Raw genomic sequence first — 22,326 nt, forward strand, 5'->3', positions numbered from 1 at the left:
GAAAAACAACAATTGTATGTGTAGGAACATACTGAAAATAAATGAAACAAAATGTGAATAATAGTTGGGTTTGAACAGTGAGATTATCAAGTTTTTTTCTTTTTTAACTTTCTAAATTTCTATAAAATGATACTTTTATAATGAATAATTTTAAAAATCAGAGTAATTTTCTTAAAAAATGCCAAAGATGTTGTATTTAATAATAGTTCTCCAGGAAAATAGAATCAATAGGATGTATGCATGTGTATGTGTGTGTGTGTGTGTGTGTGTGTGTGTGTGTGTATGAGAGAGAGAGAGAGAGAGAGAGAGAGAGATTTATTAAGGGACTGCCTCATGTGATTATAGAGGACGAGATGTCACATGATCTGCCACATGTAAAATAGAGACCCAGGAGAGCTGGCAGTGTAGTTCTAGTCCACGTTGGAAGGCCTGAGAGTGATCCCTGGGTGGCGCAGTGGTTTAGCGCCTGCCTTTGGCCCAGGGCGCGATCCTGGAGACCCGGGATCGAATCCCACATCAGGCTCCCGGTGCATGGAGCCTGCTTCTCCCTCTGCCTATGTCTCTGCCTCTCTCTCTCTCTGTGTGTGTGACTATCATAAAAAAAAAAAAAAGAAAAAAAAAGAATGGAAGGCCTGAGAACCAGGAAAGCAGATGACATGAATTCTTGTCAGAGTGCAGAAGACCAATGTCCTTGAAAACAATCAGGCACAGAGAGTGAATTCTCTCCCTTTACTCCATCTTTTGTTTTATTCAGGCATCCAAAGGGTGGGCTGAGGTCCACCCACACTGGGGAGGACAATCTACTGGACTCAGTCTACTGATTGAAATGTTAATCTCATCCAGAAATACTCTCACAGACATACCCAGAATAATGCTTGCACAAATATGTGAACATGCGATGGCCCAGTCAAATTGACACATAAAATCAATCATCACTGATACTAAGTCTTTGACCACAGTAGTATTATAATAATCACTTCACTCATTCAGTATATATATATATATATATATATATATATATATATATATATATCTGTCTCTATCTACATATGTGTGTGTGTGCATGTGTGATCTTAATATATGCCAGGCACAGTTGTAAACCATAGAGAAAACAGCAAGACAAGATCTATTCCCTTACAGTGCTTATGTTCTAGAGGGTGAAACAGATTATAACTAGAAAACAAAGAAAAGGAAGGAAGGAAGGAAGGAAGGAAGGAAGGAAGGAAGGAAGAAGAAGAAGAAGAAGAAGAAGAAGAAGAAGAAGAAGAAGAAGAAGAAGAAGAAGAAGAAGAAGAAGAAGAAGAAGAAGAAGAAGAAGAAGAAAGAAAGAAAGAAAGAAAGAAAGAAAGAAAGAAAGAAAGAAAGAAAGAAAGAAGAAAGAAAGAAAGAAGAAAGAAAGAAAGAAAAGAAAAGAAAGAAAGAAAGAAAGAAAGATAGATAGATTAGAACTTTAGACAATGAAACATACTATGATGAAAAATAAAGGAGAGTAAGTGGCTAGGTGAGGATGCTATTTTCAATAGTGTTGTTGGGAAAAATCCCTTTGAAGAGATACAATTTGAGCACATACCTGAATGAAGTCAAGGAGCAAGACCTTGACAAAGGGTGCCAGGTGGAAGGGGCATTGCATGGAGGTCCTGAGGAGGACACACTCATCAAGGTAGCTGGAGCTGAGTGCAGGGGTGGTGATAAAGAAGGCAGTTGTGGGGTAGGCAGGAAAGAGATTGTATATAGCCTTAAGGACACGAGGAATGGTTTAGAATTTACTCCAAGCTAGCTGGGGGCCAGGGAATGTAGTTAGCTGGAAAGTGACTTGACCTGATTTATATTCAAAATGCTGGCTGGAAAGTTGACCCTTGACTATAGGACAAGCAAGGGTAGAAGCAGGGAGAAAAGAGGTTGTTGCATTCGTCTAAAGTCTAAGTGAAAGGTGTTCCCCATCACTGAAAGGGGATGCCAGGGAACCCTCAGTATGAACTCAGGATGGGAAATGGATGAAGGTCAAAGGAACTCTGGAGAAATGGGCAGAACTTCCAGAAGAGTCTGGTCTCCATGCTGGGGCCACAGTGATTACAAAGGGCCATTCACTGTCCAAGGGTAATACAGTTAGCTCTACTTGTTATGCTCCCGCCATGGGGTGGTTGTGGAGGATACCCTGCAGAGATAGAGGATCTCTCTCAATCGATTTCCATTGTGGGAAGTGGGTCCTGCCTTCTACCAAGGCTACACCCAGTGGGGGATTGCTTAAAATGGCAATTTGGCATTTGTAGAGTGGAAGGATTATTTTGAGGGGAGAGAGGTGTTGTGTGCTGTGACAGGCAAAGAATGGCACATTCACACTCCTAACCAAGTAAACACATCTATGTACCACACATCGTTCTGGGCAAGTTCTCCCTGATATGCAGTATACTGAATGAACACAACCAGTTCTCCAGAAGTGTTTGTTGAATACATTCATTTGCTTCTCCCTTAAATCCTGGAAGCATTATGAGGTATATTTAAAATATTTGGAAACTGTCCTTCTGAAAGAGTAAGGGATTCACTGAGGCCCCTCAGTTCATAAAACAGTGATTCAAGGTCTGAAAGGCTTGAGTCCAAATCTCAAATCTGACACTTGCCAGCTTTGTAAACGTAGGAACGTTATTCCACCTCTCTGTGTCTCAGTTTACATATCTGTGGGATGGAGTTAATATTAGCACCTACCTCACAGAGGTGGTATGAGGATTATATTAGATGATGAGCTGAGCTGATGTTGTCCTTATTAAAGCTGGAATTCTTTCCCAGGCTTTCTGGCTCCAAGTAAATGTACTGTTCTTGGTACTTATCTGACTTGTTATAAAATTATGCCAGTACACAAAATCAAATCAACACAGTCATCTGACATTTAATAGGAGCCAATTTCTCACAACTACCTTGCACATAAAAGAGTCTGCTCATAAGCAAGATCAGTAAGGAGCTGCTCTTTCTTTTCCAAAGGATCTTTGTTTGGTAGAAGCATCCTGGTATGCAGGGAACAGCCTTGCTGGGTGAAAGAACACACCATCACTGTTTCTCCTGCATGGGCTGGTCCTTCTGCTTCTTCCAAGTCCAGTTTCCCTGAGGGTGTCATATGTCTCCCCAGATGGACCATTAATGCCTTGGGAACAATGTGCCAAATATTGAACAAAGGCTCCGTTTAGGTCCTGCCACTGGAGAGCTGAAACCAAGGGTCACATTCCGTTTTGGGTTTCTCCATGTTGCATCTCTGTTCACTTTAGCACATATTTTCAGAGAATACAGACTACAAACCTCTCCCCACCCCACCCCCTGACACACAACCACAGCTCTGTTTTGAAACTTCTCTTCCTTTACCATTGGATGGTGGAGCTTCCTCCTGGTTGAGGAAAACTCTTTGTTAGTGGTGCCTATTTGGAAACACATCCCTTCCAAAAAACTTGAGTGTGTCTCAGTAAGCACTTCTCATATCACCCCATGGAGGCATGGAGGAAGGCTGTTTCCATTTTATTACTGGAAACTTATGCCCTGTCTTAGAATTAGAGGAGTCATTAAAGATCATCTTGTGGATCTCTTTTCTGATGAATTGGTGCTGACAGTATCACTGCCAGGTGGTGACTGCTCTGTCTTCATCCTACTCTGTAAGCAATTCTGCTACAATTTCATACAAACTCATGTTGATTGAAAGCTCTTCCTACATGAACAAGGCAGATGTATCATTTCCTTGTAGTAGTTTTTATATATCACTGAATTAAGAGTATTTGTATGACAAGAGCATATTATGTTGACAAAATTTTACTTGGTCCTAAGAGAGGAACTAATAAACTTTTGGGGAGTATTCTTTTGTTTTCCATTTGCCCCTCCAGGCTCACTCTTAACTCTCCTCTTCCCTGCTCTGTGACTGAAGAGGCTAACTTTTACAGACTGCATCAGGGGACAACCTTGCCCTCTGCCTTACTATTGGTTTCAGAGAGGTCAGGGCATGTGTTATCCCAGATTCCCCTAAAAAGAGAGTCCCAAAATAGGGTTCGTGTGCAAGTGGTTTATTTTAGACATGATAACAGAGAGCAGGGATAACAGAAGAAGGAGAAAATCAAGTAGGAAGCAAAGTCAATATAAATACCTCAGGGCTGGCTACTGTGGTGAACAACTCATGTTAATCCTACTGGCTTAGTGGTGTGAGAAGAAAACAATATGCCTCAGCATTTTCCATTGGAGGGTGCAAGGAAGAAGCAATTAACTGTTGTCTCTAGTCTCCATTCCCTGAGGTTGCCCCATGGCTATTCATCACTTCCACATTTATGGTTTCTTATGGATGAATGCTGAGTGGCTGTCATAAGCATTAGAGAAGACTTGGGGTAAAAAATGAGGGAAGGTCAGCATGTACATGAGCTCAGGCACTGCCGGCCTGAAGCTGCTCAAAACCTGCATGGAATTGTTCACCAGAGCAATGGCTGGGGTTAGAGGTGAGGGCTGGGTTAGAGTGTGGGAGGTAGTGTACCAGAGGTCTCATATACTGTGGTTGTATTCCTCCATGCTTGTTTTTTTCACTCTAAGATTATAGCCCCTGTCACATGGTACACAAGAATGGGATCTGAGCTAATAACTCCATCTCTGAAAGCTCCATCAAGTAGGAGATCTGAGGTACCAATATAAAACTTGGTTTTGACTGGGGAATCCAATACTTTGCGAAATCACAAGACCCAGAAGACTGGACATCATAAGTGGGAGAAAAATCATAAGGAACGTCTACTCAAGATCAATCTGAAAACAAAAATTACAAAAGTATGTGATTAAAACAATCATCAAGAAAGATTACCTACAAGTTCAATGAACAGACGAATTTATTACTGAGAAATTTTAACTATTTGAGTCATCTTCTAATAAGGAGTTTAATGATCCATATTAAATCCTCAAAACAATAAAGGAAGAAATCATATTCATGAAGAAAACCCCCAAGAAGTTATGAAATAAAACAGGTAGGTATGAACCAAGAACAGAAGGATTTTGAGGGGGAGATGTCTTTTCTAAACAAACTTTTTTTTTTTTTAAAGGAAGAGCTCTAGATTTCCATAGAATGATTGCAAATATAGTTTTCCTTCTCCCCCCGTGCCCAATTTCCTTTATTATTAATATATTACATTAATACGGGGTACACTTATCACAATTAATAAACCACACATCATCATTAAGCAAAGTTTATACTTACTCAGATTTCCTTGGTTTTTCTCTAATGTCCTTTTTCTGTTCCAGAATCCCATCCAGGATAACACATTGTATGTATTAGTTCTGTCTCCTTGGTCTCCTCTGGTAGGCAGCTCAGTGAGACTGGAGGCTGTCTCAGAGAATATTAAAAATGCAGAAGAACAACAGAATGGAAATGGTGGTTCTTGGGCACTTAAATGGTACAGCTGGAAATCGAGCTCTGAATTAGGTGGGTGCAGAAGGAGATGTTACCTGTTGCAAGCCAAGAGCCAAGAATCATGCAAGGGAGTCTCAGTTGTTGATGCTTGTTTTCAATATCCTTAAAATAGAGCTAGTAGAATTCAGCAATATAAAAAAGGAATTAGGGATCCCTGGGTGGCTCAGGGGTGTAGCACCTGCCTTCAGCCTAGGGCGTGATCCTGGAGTCCCGGGATCCAGTCCCATGTTGGGCTCCTTGCGTGGAGCCTGCTTCTCCCTCTGCCTGTGTCTCTGCCTCTCTCTTTCTGTCTCTCATGAATAAATAAATAAAATCTTAAAAAAAAAAAAAAAAAAAGGAATCATACATCATGACTAAGTGGGATTCCTTCCAGGGATGCAAGTTTGGTTCAGTATTGAAAAATCAGTCAGTATAATACCTCATTAAAACAGAGTAAAGAAAATCACACGATCATGTAAAGTGTTGCAGAAAAGGCATTTGACAAAATTCAACAGCTTTTAGTGATAAAAACTCTCAGAAAAATAGGAAAAGAGAAAACTTGCCCAACTTCAAAAAAAGAGCACCTAGAAAAATACCTAACATTTTATTTAATCATGAAAGACTGAATAGTTTTCCTTTAAGACCAGTAGCAGGTAAAGTATGCCCCCTCTCACCTCTCTTGTATGACATAATGCTGAAAGTTCCAACCAGTGAAAAAAGGCAAGAAAAGGAAACAAAAGGTATACATATCAAAAAGGAAGAAATAAAATTGTCCCTAGTTGCAGATGACAGTTGTCTGTGTAGAAAATCCCATGTATGGTACAAAAAAACCTGGAACCAATAGGCGAGTTCAACAAGGTCAGAGGATACCCAATAAATGCACAAAGATCATTTTTATTTCTATATACTAACAATTGACACATCAACACCAAGATTAACACCAATTCCAGGAGTGTCTGAATGGCTCAATCAGTTAAACCTCCAATCTTGATTTCTAATCAGGTCATGATCTCAGTGTTGTGAGATCAAGTCCTGTGTTGGGCTCTGTGCTGGGCATGGAGCCTGCTTAAGAGTTTCTCTCTCCCTCTTCCTCTGCCCCACTTGCTTCTCCCCACCCCTTGCCTTTTTAAAAAAGTACAATTTAATTTACAATTACTCATTAAAAAAAGATAAATATTTATCTGATAAAACCCATGTAGGATTTGTATCCTGAAAACTACCAGATGTCTTTGAAAGAAACCAAAGAAGAGATAAATGGAGAGGCATACTGTGTTTATGGAGTACAAGACTCAACATAGTAAAATGTCAGTTCTCTCAGATTTATATACATGTATAACGACTTCTCTCAAAGTCCCAGCAAAACATTTTGTAGATATAAAAATCATTCTAAAATTTATATGAAAAAGTAAAGGAACTAGAATCACAAACAATTTTGAAAAAGAAGAATAAAGTAAGGGGAATCTGTCTATCTTGTTTCAAGACTTATCACGCAGCTATAGTAAACAAAACAAAAAAAAATAAAAAATAAAAAAAAAAACAAAAAACAATGTGGTATCAACAGATGGAAAGACACACAGATCAGTGGAACAAGACAGAGAACCCAGAAATAGACCCACACAAATAGGCCCAACTGATTTTTTTGACAAAGATATAAAATCAATTAAGTGGAGGAAGGATAGCTTATTAATAAATGGTGCTAGAGCAAGTAGACATCTACAGGCTAAATAAATAAATAAATAAATAAATAAATAAATAAATAAACCTGGCTGTCAGCCTCCTATCTCATACAAAAATTGACTAAAAATAGATTACAGACTTAAATGTCAAATGTAAAACTATAAAACTTTCAGAATAAAAATATAGGGGAAAAAATCTCTGGAATCTATGACTTGACACAGAGTTTTTAGACACAGTCTATAAAAGAAAAAAAATTATAAATTTGACTTCATGAAAATTAAAACCTTTCACTCTGTGAAAGAAACTGCTAAGAGTATGAAAAGACAAACCACAGAGTGGGAGAAAATATTTGCAAACCACATTGCTTGTAAAGAACTAGTATGCGGAATATATAAACAACTCTCAAAACTCAACAGTAGAAACATAAACTATACAATTAGAAAATGGGTAAATGGCATGAAGAGACATTTCGTGAAAGAGGATACACGATGGCAAATAAGAACATGAAAATATGTTCAACATTATTGGTCATTAAGGAAGTGCAAATTAAAACCACAATGACATATTTTTGCACACCTATCAAAATGACTAAAATAAAAAAATAGTTATAATGCCAAATTCTGGTGAAGATGGAGTGTACCTGGATCATTTATATATTGCTAGTGGGAATGTAAAATGATATAACTGCTCTGGGAAACAATTTGGCAGTTAAAAAACAAAATGAAACAAACAAAAACAAACAAACATGGAACTATCATATAACCCAACAATTATACTCTTGGGCTTTTATCCCAGAGAAAGGAAGACTTACTTTCATCCAAAACCCTTAACACAAATCTTGATAACATCTTTATTTGTAACAGACAAAAACTAAAGCAACCCATATATATCCTTTAGTGGGTGAATGTTTAAACAAACTACAGTATATCCATATTATGTAATACTACTCAGCAATAAAAAGGAACATACTATTAATACACGCAACAACTTGGATGTATCTTCAGAGGATTATGTTGAGTGAATAAAGCCAATCCCCAAAAGTTACACACTATATGATTCTGTTTATATAACATTCTTGGAATGACACAATTACAGAAATGGAGAAGAGATTAGTGGTTACCAGGGCTTAAGCAGGAGACAGAGGCAGAAGGGAAGTGATTTGAACTATAAAGGACAGGGCAAAGAATCTTTGTGGTGATGGAAATGTTCTGTATCTTGACTGTATCAATGTCAGTATCCTGGTTGTGATATTATGCTCTAGTTTTGCAAGATGTTGCCATTGGTGGAAACTGGGTACCAGGGCTTTCTCAACTGCATATATGTATATAATTATCTCAAAATAAAACGTAACTTAGAAATAAATAAAAATGGAGCTGAAAGTGTTTCTGCCTGCGTAGCAGTCTAGCTAATGTTTTTTTTTTTTTTTTCCATCCAAATTGCAGTGTATAATTCTACTCCTGTTTATATTCCAGTTTCCGCAGCCTAGGAGATGTTATATAGGAAGCAACACAACTTATGTTATGGTGAAATAATTTTCCAATTTACAAATGTGGGTGATCAAACTCGAATCTAACTCAAATGTGAGTGTTCAGTAATTGAATGCATGAGAAAGTACCAATCAGTGTCTGGCACAAAAGAAGTTTCATTATCATTTGTTGACTTAATGTATTCACAGAGAGTTGAAGGAAGCTACTATCAACCATTAAGATCTTCTAATGAATTCGTTTACTATGTTAGCCCCTTTGCAAAATGAGCTCTAGCATTTTGTAGTTGTGTGATATGGTATGAGTTACCTAAACTCCATTTTTTGGTCTTCTCATCCACAAACGGGTTTTTAAATAATGAATATAAAGTGCTTAGCTTAGTACCTTTTACAGAGTAAGCATTTCAGTAAGTGCAAACTGTTCATTAATATCATCATCATTATCATGTTACCAGGAAACCCCAGGAAGGGTACATCCAGAAGAAAGGTGGAAGAAGGAGAAGAAGGTGAGGTAAGGGCACCAGTGGGGTGTGTGGCATGAGCCTTGGACAGAAATGAGGTTGGGAAGTGGGAGAAAGCCACAGCAAGGACTGGGATGGGAAGATAAAGGGCTAGACGATGTTGGTGTGAAACTTTATTGCCTTCTTATTACTATTCAGCACAGACTGATTTTGTATTCAAACGCAGCATTTGAATAGCGTTCCCTTCTCTTCTGCAGCTTTTTTTTTTTTTGTATATTTTTTCTTCTGCAGCTAATTTGAAGAGAAAATTGCCTGTTGTGAATTTCCTTTGTTTAATGAAATCCATTTACCAAATATTGAATACCTACTATGTGCCTGGCCTACTTCTGGGTTTTTCATCCCACTGTCATGTAATTTGGAACTTTTGGAGATTTCCATTTCAATTTCCACCCTCAGCAAAGGGTTTCATTTGTGATGAGGGATCTGAAGACTAATCTGATGAAACGAAGCTAGGATAATCAGTGTGGCTTTGAACAGATGCTTAAAATCCCTAAAACACCAGCTTTCTCATCTGTAAAGTGGGTGAAAGTACTATTTTCCCCAGGAGGTTAATGTGGGGGTAACTCAGCTAATCCTGTGAAGTTACCATGATTTTGCATACATATAATACCCCTAATAAGTGTTGCTCTTACTAGAACTTACTAGAATTGACTGGACCTATGCCTTACCCCCAGTCCTGCACACATGCCCGTGACCACTCAACATCTTCCTCTTGCTATTCTTTGTCTAGTTTTAAGATCAGAATTCAGATATCATTTCTATACCATCTGTGTTTCATGGTCTTGTGCAATCTATTTTACGTCTCCGGGGCTGTTTCCTCATCTTGTGGGGAGTATTATTACAGTGTAGCAATTAGAAGCATGGCCCCTGGAGTCAGGCAGATCTGCATTCAAAACCCCACACCCATCATTTATTAGCTGTGTGACCTTGAATAGGTAACTTAGTCTCTCTGTGCCTCAGTATTATCATATGCAGAGTGAGAATAATACTAGTATTTCTCTAATCCACTTATTACGGGAACATGGAACATGCCACGCAGTGCATGTAAAGCCTTGTGCATAAGCACTCAAAAATCTCCTTTCTCCTCCTCCTCCTTTGGTTCAGTGACTGGCATTCCACTAAAGGTAGCTATTATGATTACATTCCTTGTTCCCCAAAGCAATATACTTATAAGTGATACATGAATATGAAAAATCTCTGATTCTGGAGAAGAAATGATTTCTGCTGCATTTCCAGGCTATGTGAGGTCTGTTTTCCCGCACCTACTTGGAGAGCTTAGAAGAGAACAACAAATCTCTAGTATTTATTTCAGTATCTCCAGAGCATTTACCATGGTGTCCAGGAAGGCATAAAATGGGATCTATTGGAGAAAGTGCGGAGAGAAGAGCTATAAACAAAAGAGAAAACTCTATAGCACCCTGAATTGCTTCAGGTGTGCCCCATTCCCCTCTCAGGAACACTTGCCTAAACAAATTCCAAGAAGGATTAGCGTTATTCAAGAACAAGTTTCCCTGAAGGGTTTTTTACCTTAGAGAGCTTTATGGTCTGAGCCGGAGAATGCCAACATACACACCACCTCTCATGACAGATATTGTGCAAAGTGGTATTTGCTGATTTGTGGGAGGGTCATATCTAGCAATCGATGCCGCAATCTCATGACATGAAATCTTGAGGCCAGTTGGAAATAAGAAACAAGTCACATTGTCTTCCGCCCATTTCCTGACTAGCATTGGGGAAATACAAATCAAAAGCATAGTCAGATATTACCTGACACCAGTGAGAATGGCTAAAATGAACAACTCAAGAAACAACAGATGTTGGTGAGGATGTAGAGAAAGGGAACTCTCTTACTCTGTTGGTGGGAATGCAAATGGGTGCAGCCACTCTGGAAAACATTGTGGAAGTTCTTCAAAAGGTTGAAAATAGAGCTACCCTACAATCCACCAATTGCACCACTAGGCATTTATCCCAAAGATACAGATGTAGTGATATGAAGGGGCACCTGCGCTCCATTGGTTATAGCAGCAATGTCCACAATAGCCAAACTGTGAAAAAAGCCAAGATGTCCATCGACAGATGAATGGATAAAGAAGTGATACACACACACACACACACACACAATGGACTACTACTCAGCCACAAAAAAAAAAAAAAAAGAGAGAAAGAAATATTGGATTTGCAATGATATGGATGGAACTAGAGGGTTATATGCTAAGTGAAATAAGTCAATCAGAGAAAGACAATTATCATATGATCTCACCCACATGTGAAATTTAAGAAACAAAACACAGGATCATAGGGGAAAAGAGGGAAAAATAACAAGAAGAAATCAGAGACAGAGACAAACCATTAGAGACTTTTAACCTAGAAAACAAACTGAGGTTGCTGGAGGGGAGGTGGGTGGGGGATAGGGGAAATGAGTGATGGGCATTAAGGAGGGAATGTGATGTAATAAGCACTGGGTGTTATATAAATCTGATGAATCACTGAATTCCACCTCTGAAACTAATAATACTCTATATGTTAATTAAATTGAATTTAAATAAAAAAAGTTTTAAAAAAAGAAGCAAGTCTCCTTGAGAGCACCCTGATCCTAATTTCAGGTGACAGCTAAAATTCAGTGAATTTTCTAATTTTTTGTAGTAGAGGGAGTGTTTTAAAGGGACTTTATGTGGATTACACTCCATTATACATTATGTGGCATTCTTAATGAATCTCATATCATCAGCAAGTGCATTATGGAAATAATTACTTCCATAGGAAGAGGAATAATGTACTAAAACATTTCAGACTTACAATAACAAAGGTTTTTTCCCCCTCTAAGGAATTTTAATAATAAAAGTGTTTTTGTAGCTAAAAATATATAGCTATAAAACTTAAACGTAACTGAACAAATCTGGCATTTGATACCTTCTAGCTTAAAAAAAAAACCCCTTTTCCACCACCATCAGCACTTATTACACATCCTGCATTCATTCACTTAATAAGTGTCTATCACAACTTCTGCCCTGTGCCAGGCACCATTCTAAATGTTGATGCTGTGATGGTGACCAACATAGACACAAGACTTTTGACTTGGGATAGATGGAAGCAATTAGATCAATACAATGATTCTGGAATGCAATGTGCTTGGAAGGAGCCAGATAGGCCACTGAGATGGGGTGAGAAGGAGGGACTCACCACAAAAGGTGTGGACAGAGGAAGTCTCCTCTGAGCTGGGATCTAAAGACTGAGAAGGGACCAAAGAGAGAGCATTGCAGGCAGAAGGAACGGTTAATGTCAAGGCCTCGAGGGGGAGAGAGCTTGGCATGGTCTAGGGGAGCTAAGAGACATCCAAACAAGGCAGCTGGGCCACACATGAAATAGTGTTTTCCTGCAGATGAAGCTGCACAACTGTGCTTTGAGCAATAGCAGCCTGCATAATGCAAACCGAATCCCGTCACTGTTGTATCTCGTTGTGTGTGATTCAGATGATGAAAGTTGCACTGTAGGAGACATGCTTGCCCCACTTTCAGACATCCACCATCTCCTGCCCTTGGACAGTTGGGTTTCTGGCTCTCAGGTCTTCTGACTCAGACTGAATTATAACACTGGCTTTGCAGGTTCTCCTGCCTGAAGGTGGTAGACTGACACATCTCAATCTCCATCATCTCGTGAGCCAGTTCCCATAATAAATCTCTTATATACCTTTTGGTTCTATATATCCTTTTGGTTCTGTGTCTGGAAAACTGACTATTACAGTTTTACTGCTAACCATGTCTAACTCAAGGGATGTATTCCTTACTAAGTACTGTCTTTGGATGTAATTGGATAAACAAGCTACGTGCACCATCCAACTTCAACTTGAGTAGAAAATAGATTTCAAATGTACCTTAAAACATGATAAGATGTTCAAGGGTGTGTTTTCTAAGATCTTAGATGCCTGATTGTCTCTAATTAAAATTTACTTAAAGTTTCAAATCAGACAAACTTAACATTGTTTCATATATTAATAGAAGTCTAGTTTTCAGCTTCAATTATCTTTTTATTTTATTTTATTTATTTATTTTTATTAAAGATTTTATTTGTTTATTCATGAGATATATAGAGAGAGCCAGAGACATAGGCAGAGGGAGAAGCAGGCTCCTTGTGGGGAGCCTGATATGGGACTCGATTCCCAAGACCCTGGGATCACGACCTGAGCCAAAGGCCGACCCTCAACCACTGAGCCAAACAGGCGCCCCTCAGCTTCAATTATTAAACTTGTGCCCATAGTTGGAAGAATTCTAATCTTTGGAATTGTGGTAGAGCTTATTCAGAGACACGTATTACTATTTGTACATTGGTATTATTACCATATTCCCGCCATGTGGTGTGTGTATATGATGTCCAGGTGCTAATGTAATGCAGTTTTCCTTTAATCTCAGTTGAGTAGGGGAGAGCAGGCCCAAATAGCCAAATAAGACGGTGGTGCTAGGGCTAAAATTCATGTCTCTGAACTGTTCTTCCTAATACTTGTCTAACTCCTTCCTTTAACCTGTTCTGATAATTTTCTGGAACATAGCAAGTGGCCATATGTTTATTAAATGGTTGCTTTTCCAACAAGCTACACTTATCATTGCAGTAAGCACATTTCATCATTCTGCTGGATCTAAGCACTGCCTTGGATGCTGGGGATACAGCCATCATCACGTCCCTTGTAGGTCTTGGTAGTGAGGCAGACCCTCATGATGTGTCTACTAAGCAAAGACAAAGTAGTAAGGACTAGAAGAAGGGAAAATGGAAGATCCCAGCTCGAGTGGGTACAGGATGGAGAGGAAGCTAATTGATGGGAGCCTTCTTGGAGGAAGTAGCCATGGTGCTGGATTTTGAAAACCTCCATTATCTGTTAACCTTGAGATCCAGTTAGATTTCCATCCTCATCATCTGCCATGTTCTTTTTTTTTTCTTTTTTTTTTTTTTTTTGCTACTGCCCTGCCATGTTCTTTAATTTGCACCCTAGAGATATACAAAGTAGGCTGTTTTGAACTCTGCTCACTCTCCCTTGTCCCTGAAATCCCTCTCTCTCCTCTTTTCTCTTGATTAGTTGTATTTATTCTTCAAACCTAATCTCAGTTTTGATCTCTTCCATTCCTTCAATCATTAAATTGGGCTGATTACCTTGCTCTGTGCTCCTATGGCCCATTACCAATCTATTCCTAGAATTGGCCATAAATATCCCCTTTCACCCATTTTCCCATTCTCCCCCTCCTCTGGCAACCATCAGTTTGATCTTTGTATTTATTGGTCTGATTCTGCTTTTTGTTTGTTTGTTCATTTGCTTTTTTTGATTCCACATATGAGTGAAGTCATATGGTATTTGTCCTCAGTCTGACTTATTTCGTTTAGCACAATACCCTCTAGGTCCATCCATAACATCTGTCAGAATGGCTAAAATAAAAAAGACAAGAAATTACAGGTGGTCTGTGAGGATGTCAAAGGAAAAGGAACTCTCATGCACTGTCAGTGGGAATGCAAACTGGAGCAACCACTGTGGAAAACAGTATGGAGTTTCCTCAGGAAATTAAAAATAGAACTACCACATAATCCAATAATTCCTCTGCTGAGTTTTTACCCAAAGAAAAGGAAAACATTAATTCAAAAAGATATGCACCCCTATGTTTATTGCAGCATTGTTTATAATAGCCTAGATATGGAAGCAACCCAAGTGTCCATCAATAAACGAGTGGTTAAGGAAGATGTGGTATATGTAAACACTTGTCTTATTCATCTTCACCTGTCCCTATCTATCTATCTAATCTTAGTATCCACTATTAAATGCTTGATAAACATTTTCAAATTGAACTGCAGTGTAACTTTATGCCAAAACTCTCCTAAAAATACTGTGAGCTTGATTAATGTTGCCTGGAATGAACTTTCACTTACTCCAGAAGTGGTTGGAAAGCTATGCTTTGTTAACTCCTGAATATGGTGTCCCACACAGCTGCTGCTTACTGGGAATGGACTGTAATAAGTAGTTTTAACAGCTTTTGATGACATGGCTATTGCTTCAAAGTGTGGCATGCTGTCACTGCCATCCCAAGTGTTGACTGCCTTCCTTCCACACCTACAGATAACACATAACATATTCTTTTCACTATTTTATCTTCTGAAAGACTGAGGAGATGAAGAGTTGAGGTAGATCAACAGCTACCGTAGAATCTGAAGCAGTTAAATAAGAAGTAGTTTTAGCAGCTGTTCTTTTGCAAATGCAAGCTAAATAATAATCGATTGTGCAGTATCGATGTGAGAGGATAGACACAGATCAATGGATCTGAGTGAGAGTCCAAAAATAGATCCCCACTTTATCAACCATGTACTTTTGACAAAGATGTCAATTAGAAAAGATAGTCCAACAAATAGTACTGAACTAACTGGATATCCATATGAAAAAAAACACCATACATAAATGTTAAATTGATCATATACCTAAGTATAAGAACTAAAACTATTAAACTCTAGAAGATGGCATAAGTAAAAATCTTTGTGACACTCACTGAATAAGGCAAAGATTTCTTGAACCAAATACAGAAACTCTAAGAAAAAAAAAAGATAAAATAGATTTCATTAAGATTAAAAATAGTTGCTTTTTGAAAGACATAGTTAAGAACACAAGAAAGCAAGCCACAGACTGGGAGAAAATTTTCCTCAACATATATTCAACAAAGGGCTTATATTCAGAATGTATGAAGAATACTCATCACTCAAAGGTAAGACAACAAAGGTTTAAAAACAAACAAACAAAAACCTCCAACAATAGATAACAAGAACTTGAACGGACATTCACAACAGAAGGTATTGGGATGCCCAATAAGCACATGAAAAGATGCTCAGCATCACTAGTAACCAACAAAATCCAAATTAAAACCATGATGAGAGGGGCGTCTGTTTAGCTCAATGGGTTGAGTGTCCAACTCTCATTTTCAGTGTAGGTCATGGTCTCATGGGTTGTGAAATCAAGTCCTGTGTCAGTCTTCTAGCTCAGTGATGGGGGGGGCGGTCTGCTTGAGATTCTCTCACTCTGCCCCTCCCCCTGCTCATGAATGCTCTCTCTCTCAAATAAATAAGTAAGTCTAAAAAAACAAACAAAATAATGAGATAGATACTACTTCACATCCACTAGAATGACCAATAAAAAGACAAAAAAAATACAAAGGTCGGTGAGAATGTAGAGCAGCTGAAACTCTCTTGCACATTGTTAGTAGAAACCAAAATGGTATAGGCACTCTGGAAAATAATATGGCAATACCTTATAAAGTTTCCTACATTTATTATATGACTCCATAATTTCACTTTTAGGTATCTTGCAGATACCTAAATGGAAATATATATTCAGACAAAAATGCATGGACATCGTTCCTAATAGACAAAAACTGGAAGAAACCCAAATGTCCCTCACCCAATGAGTAGGTAAACAAATTATGTGCCATGGAGTACTAATCTGCAATAAAAGAAGAGTGACATATTATTACACGCAGCAACATGGATAAATCTAAAAACATAATTCTAAGTGAAAGAGTCAAGCACAGACCAATATGTACTCCTATACAATTTCAATTACATAAAATTCTAGCAAAGGCAAAACTATAGTCAGAGAAAGTAGAGCAGTGATTGCTGGAAGCCAGAGATATGGCAGAGGGAGAAGGACGAGTCTAAATGACATGAACTTTTTAGAGCAAGGGAACTCTTCTGTATCTTGATTGTAATGGTGATTATGATTACATACAATTACCAAATACATCAAACTATACTTCTAAAACTTGGAATTGTATACTCCCTTTATAAAAAAGAGAAAAAAGAAAACTATAGAAACTAATGATTACTGGGAAAATTAACATTTAGGAGAAGAGATTAAAATTAATGTGCAAACAACAAATGGGAAAGTATAGACAATCTTGTAACAGAATGTGGCAGTGTCGTCCTGGATGTTTTACCTTTCCGGACTACTTGGAAACCATACCTGACAACCAGCATGGCTGTTGTATAACCACCTGTCTGGGGAAGGAGAGAACATGTGCTTCTCAAGACCAGTATGTAGTGAATGGTTTGTCATCTGGTAGAGAGGGTTAAAAATATGGACACTACCAAGATTAATACTAAGCAATTATTCACTTATTTGGTGCATAGATTTTACAGTAATTACTTAACAAGAGATGGCATTTAGCTAAATTACCTTGTATATGAATACATATTTCTTTAAAGATTGAGGTCCAGAAAAGACATATGTAAGAAGGACCAATAGGATTTGGTCTTTGGGAATGTTCTGTGTATGAAATTTCTCAAGTGTACCAATAATAAACGGGCTTCCTAATACATTTGTTGAATGGCTCCTACCATTGGTTATATCAAACATTTCACATGGTTGACAATAATAATAAAAGGCCTAAAGGAGATAGTTTAATCCTTGAAATTCATGACTGTAGGAAATTCTTAGTAGCATGTACCTTTGAATGGTCCAGGTATAGTACTGGATGCTGGTTATAAGATGATGAAAAGACATGTTGCCCATAGTATAGAACATATTTTTGTAAAGGGCTAGATAGTGTGTGGCCATAGTGTCTCTGTTGCAACTATTCAACTCTATTGCTGTAGCATGACAGCAGCCATAGACAATATGGCTGTGATCCAGCAAAACTTTATTTGTGAAAACAGTCAGTGGACCGGTTTTGGACCATGAGCTACAGCTTGCTCATGCTTGGTCTTGGGGGGTGATAGGCATTAAATGCATAAATATGTATTAGGCATATCATCATGTATTGTAATAAGTGCCATGAGAAAAAAGATGTTACCATGCTAGAAAAAAGTGAGGTATAAGGAAATTAGCTCCTGATTAGGTAGAGGGAGGGAGAGTGGTAGAAGGGTGCTAACAAAGTAGCACATGGTACAGTATATCTTCTTGACTCTCAATCATCAGTAAAGTCTACACCAGTCAAGAAATGCTTGTGTTAAAGGATTTCTCATAGAAACCAGTGGCTGAGCTCAATAGTGTGCGCCGGTTGATATGTGGTTGACGTTGAAACAGCACAAATGGAGCAAATGGCAAGGAGGCCCCCCAGCTGGCATTGGGGTTCCATATAAGTTTACCTGTGTTTAGGAGAAAGGTCTAGAAACATACACACCAAATGTTAGCAGCAATTACCTCTGGAGAATGACTGTTAGGTAGGCAGGTAGTAAAAGGGGACTACTTTGTTACAGACACTTCTTCCCTGTTTTAATATTTTATTTTTTTAATTTTTATTTTTTAAAAGATTTTATTCATTTGAGAGAGAGAGAGAGAGAGAGAGCAAGAGCGAATGAGCACACAAGTAGGGGGAGGAACAGAGGGAGAGGGAGAAGCAGACTTCTGATGTGAGACTCAATCCCAGGACTCTGAGATCCTGAGCTGAGCAGGCTGACTTTTAACCGATTGAGCCATCCAGGTGCCCTTTGTTGTAATATTTTACAATAAACATGTATTCCTTCTAAAAAGCAAAAATAATAGAATGATGAAAATTCTTTTCAAGGAATTTTTGAATAGATTTTCCAGGATGGAGGACAGTATATACTCTATGATAAGGATTCTGAAGAGATCTCTAGAAGGACCCCAAATCATTTTAGTTTGCTCACAATTACATCTCACTGCACAGGATGCACGTGTGTGTGTGTGTGTGTTTGCACACACAAAACTCCAGATGCATAAGAATCAAAATAATAAGGTAATAATATAAAGTTTTTGGAAGACAGTATAGAAGAATATCAACTTGGTTTTAGGGTAAGGGCACATTTTAAATGGTGACCACATCAGACTACATCGAAATTAAGAACATCTATTCATTAAAGAGTGAAAAGGCCAACTGTGGAAGTAAGAATATATATTCAAGACATATAACTGACAAAGGGCTCATGTCTAGAATTTTGGTCCTACAGATCAGTAAGGAAAGACAATCTTAATATATATTATAGGTGAGAAAGTTAAGAGGCATTTTATAAAAGAAGGAATCCAAATAAATCCAAATGTATTTAAACAAATAAATGGTAAATGTATGCAACCCTATCAGTAATACAGGAATCGAAAACTACCCCAAGGTTGGGTGGCCAGAACGTAGCCTAGACTAGGATGTGGAAGATGAGAGGCTGTACACAAATTGCTAGTGCATATATGAACTGGTAAAACCACTTTAGAAAACAGGTCACATTATTTATTATGTGGAATCTTGTGTACCCTATGACTCAAGCAATACACTCCTGGGTAGTATTCTCTTGAAATTGGGGCACCTGTACATGAGGAAATACAGTGATGTTTATAATAGCACTTCTCACGATAGCTGGGACCTGAATATATATATATCTAAATGCCCATCAACAATGTTATATATTTGTATGGTCAGATACTGCCTGATAGTGGGGGTGCCTGGGTGGCTTAGTCAGTTGAGCCTCTGACTCATTTCACCCCCGGTCATGATCTCAGTGTTGTGAGATTGAGCCCCATATGGGGCTCTGTGCTGGGTGTGGGGCCTACTTAAGGTTCTCTCTCTCCCCAGTGTCTCTGACTCTCCCCACTCCCTCTCTTAAAAGAAAAAGAAAAAGATACTATCCAAAGTGAAAATGAATGACTGCTACAGACAATACAGGTGTATTTTATGCAAGATAATGTAGAGCGAAAGCAGACACATAAATATATGGTTTTGATTCCCTTTATTAAGAGTTTAAAAAACTATACTGTATTGGAATTCATGCTTGGGTTTAGGTAAAACCATACAGAAATGCAAAAACTTGGAAAGGATTTGCTTCTGAGAGGATGGGAAGGATGGTTATACTAAAGAAGACACAGAAAGATTCCTGGATATTGTGTTACCTTTTTCTCATTTTTTTCTTTTGTTGTAGCAAAATATACATAGCATAATATGTACCAACTTAACCATTTTTGAGTGTACAGTTCAGCGGCATTAACTATATCCACATATAGTTGCTGTGCAACTATCACCACTATCCGCCTGTAGAGCATTTTTCATTGTCCCAGCTGACCCTCTGTACTCACTAAAGAGTAACTACAGTTTCCCTCTGCCCCTAGTCCTTGGCTATCACCAGTCATTCTACTTCTGTGTCTATGAAGAGACATATTTATCTACTCTGGGTAGATATTTGACTACTCTACTACCCAGAGTACTCAAATGTAGGGTAGACATTTGAGTACTCTGAGTCTCTCATGTGCTGAAATCATAACGTCTGTTCTTTGAAGAAGGGTTATTTCACAGCGTACTGCCTTCAAGGTTCATCCATGTTGTAGCACATTTAAGAATTTCCTGCCTTTTTAGGCTGATATTCCACTCTATGTATCTACCACATTTTGTCTTCTCATTCATCCACCAGCGGACACTTGTGTTGTTTGCAGTCTTTTGCTATTATGAATAATGCTGTGATGAACACAGGTGTACAAATATCTGTTGCGAGCCCCGCTTTCAACAATTTTCTATTTCTCGATGAGAGTTTTAAAATTGTTCATAGTGCCAATTAATGCTTAACTCATTTTCTATATGTGCATTACATTTTGCAAGGAGATTTTTTTTGAAAATCCTATAGAACTGGGATTCAGTTACCATGGCAACTTGCTCTCTGATTCTGTTTTTGCCTTTCTTCCTGTGATCCTCTCATCTTTACCATGAAGCAAGCTGTGTTTTCTTGCCCATTTAAAAAGAAACCTTTTAGTGAGGTATGAAACCTACAGAAAATTGCACAAGTAATAAACATCAACATGACAAATTATTCACAAAATGAACAGCCTGGTTTGAGGGTATGTTAGGTACATGAAGGGTATATGTCTGGAAACAAAATAATGTACATTTCAGGAGATCAACAAAGTTATATATATATTTTTTTTTTTTGAAGGAGGTCAACAAAGTTTTAAACTGAAAAATGAGTAGCTATTTAGATCTAAGGAGGTAAAGAACATGATATTGTAAAGTGTTAATACCTGGAGTTTTAAGTGGTTGCCTCTTAGGAGTATTGGGGGGTAAAAGTAAGTGGGGCAATATTCTTTTCATGATTTGTATTTTTGACTTTTAAAAATATATATTACATATTGCAATTTGAGAAATAATTTCCTATTTACAATAAATTAATCAACATTTATAATCTATCCTCCTCTACTCTAAACAAGACCTTTGTCATCACTTCAAATGATCCTCTAGGTTTTTCTCTGTTTTGCTTCAATTATCTTGACCTTTAGTATTATCTTGATAATGTTTTAAATCATGGCTCTACTATTTGGACTTATTTATGTATTGTGGGAAGATTTTGAGCCACATTTTATTTCCTAACTATAAATTAGACTGGTCTGTTTACCCACAATGGCATCTACTATCCCGCGTTACAATGCTGATACCAATTACGTGTTTTTTTCCAACATAGCACCCCAAGCAATTCTCTGACTCCTGAAAGATGTCCTACAGTTCAACTTAACTCAAACACTGCTTGGAGATAGCATCAGATGCCACGGATTAAGGATTGGGTCCTAGGAGACCCACACCCCTCCTCCCACTTCAAGATATCAAAGTCCAGGCTGGACCAAAGTCACCTGTGCTTCTGACTGGCGATAGACTGGAGTCCCAACAACCTCCTCTTGGGTTTGACTCATTATGGGTTTATTATAAAAAGATTCTAACCTAGTTATAGGCAGATGGAAGAGATGCACAGGGCAAGATATGGGGAAAGGTCATGTAGCTGTCATGTCCTCTCTGAACTGAGCTACTGTCTCCAAATTTGCACGTGGTCACCAACCCGGAAGTTCCCTGGACCGTGTCCTTTTGGGGTTTTATGGAAGTTTCACAACTTTGGTGCTACTGATTAAATCACTGGCCATTGGTGATGGATTCAACCTCCAGCCCGAGGCCCCTTCCTGGAGGTGGGTGAATGGGTGGAACTGGAAGTTCTATCCTCCAATCACATGGTTGGTTCCTTAGGGGTTTCTTAACCAATTCAGGTGTGGCTGAAGAGGTTTGTTATGAAAATCAAGACCTCTTTATCGCTCTTATCACCTAGGAAATTCCAAGGATTTTAGGAGCTCTGTGCCAGAAACAGAGACCAAAAATATATTATGAATCACATTATCACATGTCTTCCTGTTTCTGGGATATTTTGCTGCTATTCCTTCTTTTTGGTGGAATCTTGAAGTAATTTTCTAGGAAATGGTTTGTGAGTGCTACGAGTTCTTACTTCTTTGCTCATACAAAAATTCCAAGAGCTAATTCCTGTGA

General features: G+C 38.3%; 1 long non-coding RNA gene across 2 annotated transcripts in view; it reads left to right on the forward strand.

The window, feature by feature from the left end:
• Positions 1 to 22,326, forward strand: part of LOC144301216 (uncharacterized) — a 45,842-nt gene that overhangs the window by 7,080 nt on the left and 16,436 nt on the right. For both annotated transcript variants that reach the window (XR_013368006.1, XR_013368005.1), the window contains exons 3-4: positions 9,011 to 9,066; positions 21,482 to 21,974. This is a non-coding gene — a long non-coding RNA (uncharacterized LOC144301216). The remainder of the gene's footprint in view (positions 1 to 9,010; positions 9,067 to 21,481; positions 21,975 to 22,326) is intronic.

Source organism: Canis aureus, chromosome 2, assembly GCF_053574225.1.
Source record: "Canis aureus isolate CA01 chromosome 2, VMU_Caureus_v.1.0, whole genome shotgun sequence".
Lineage (NCBI taxonomy): Eukaryota > Metazoa > Chordata > Mammalia > Carnivora > Canidae > Canis > Canis aureus.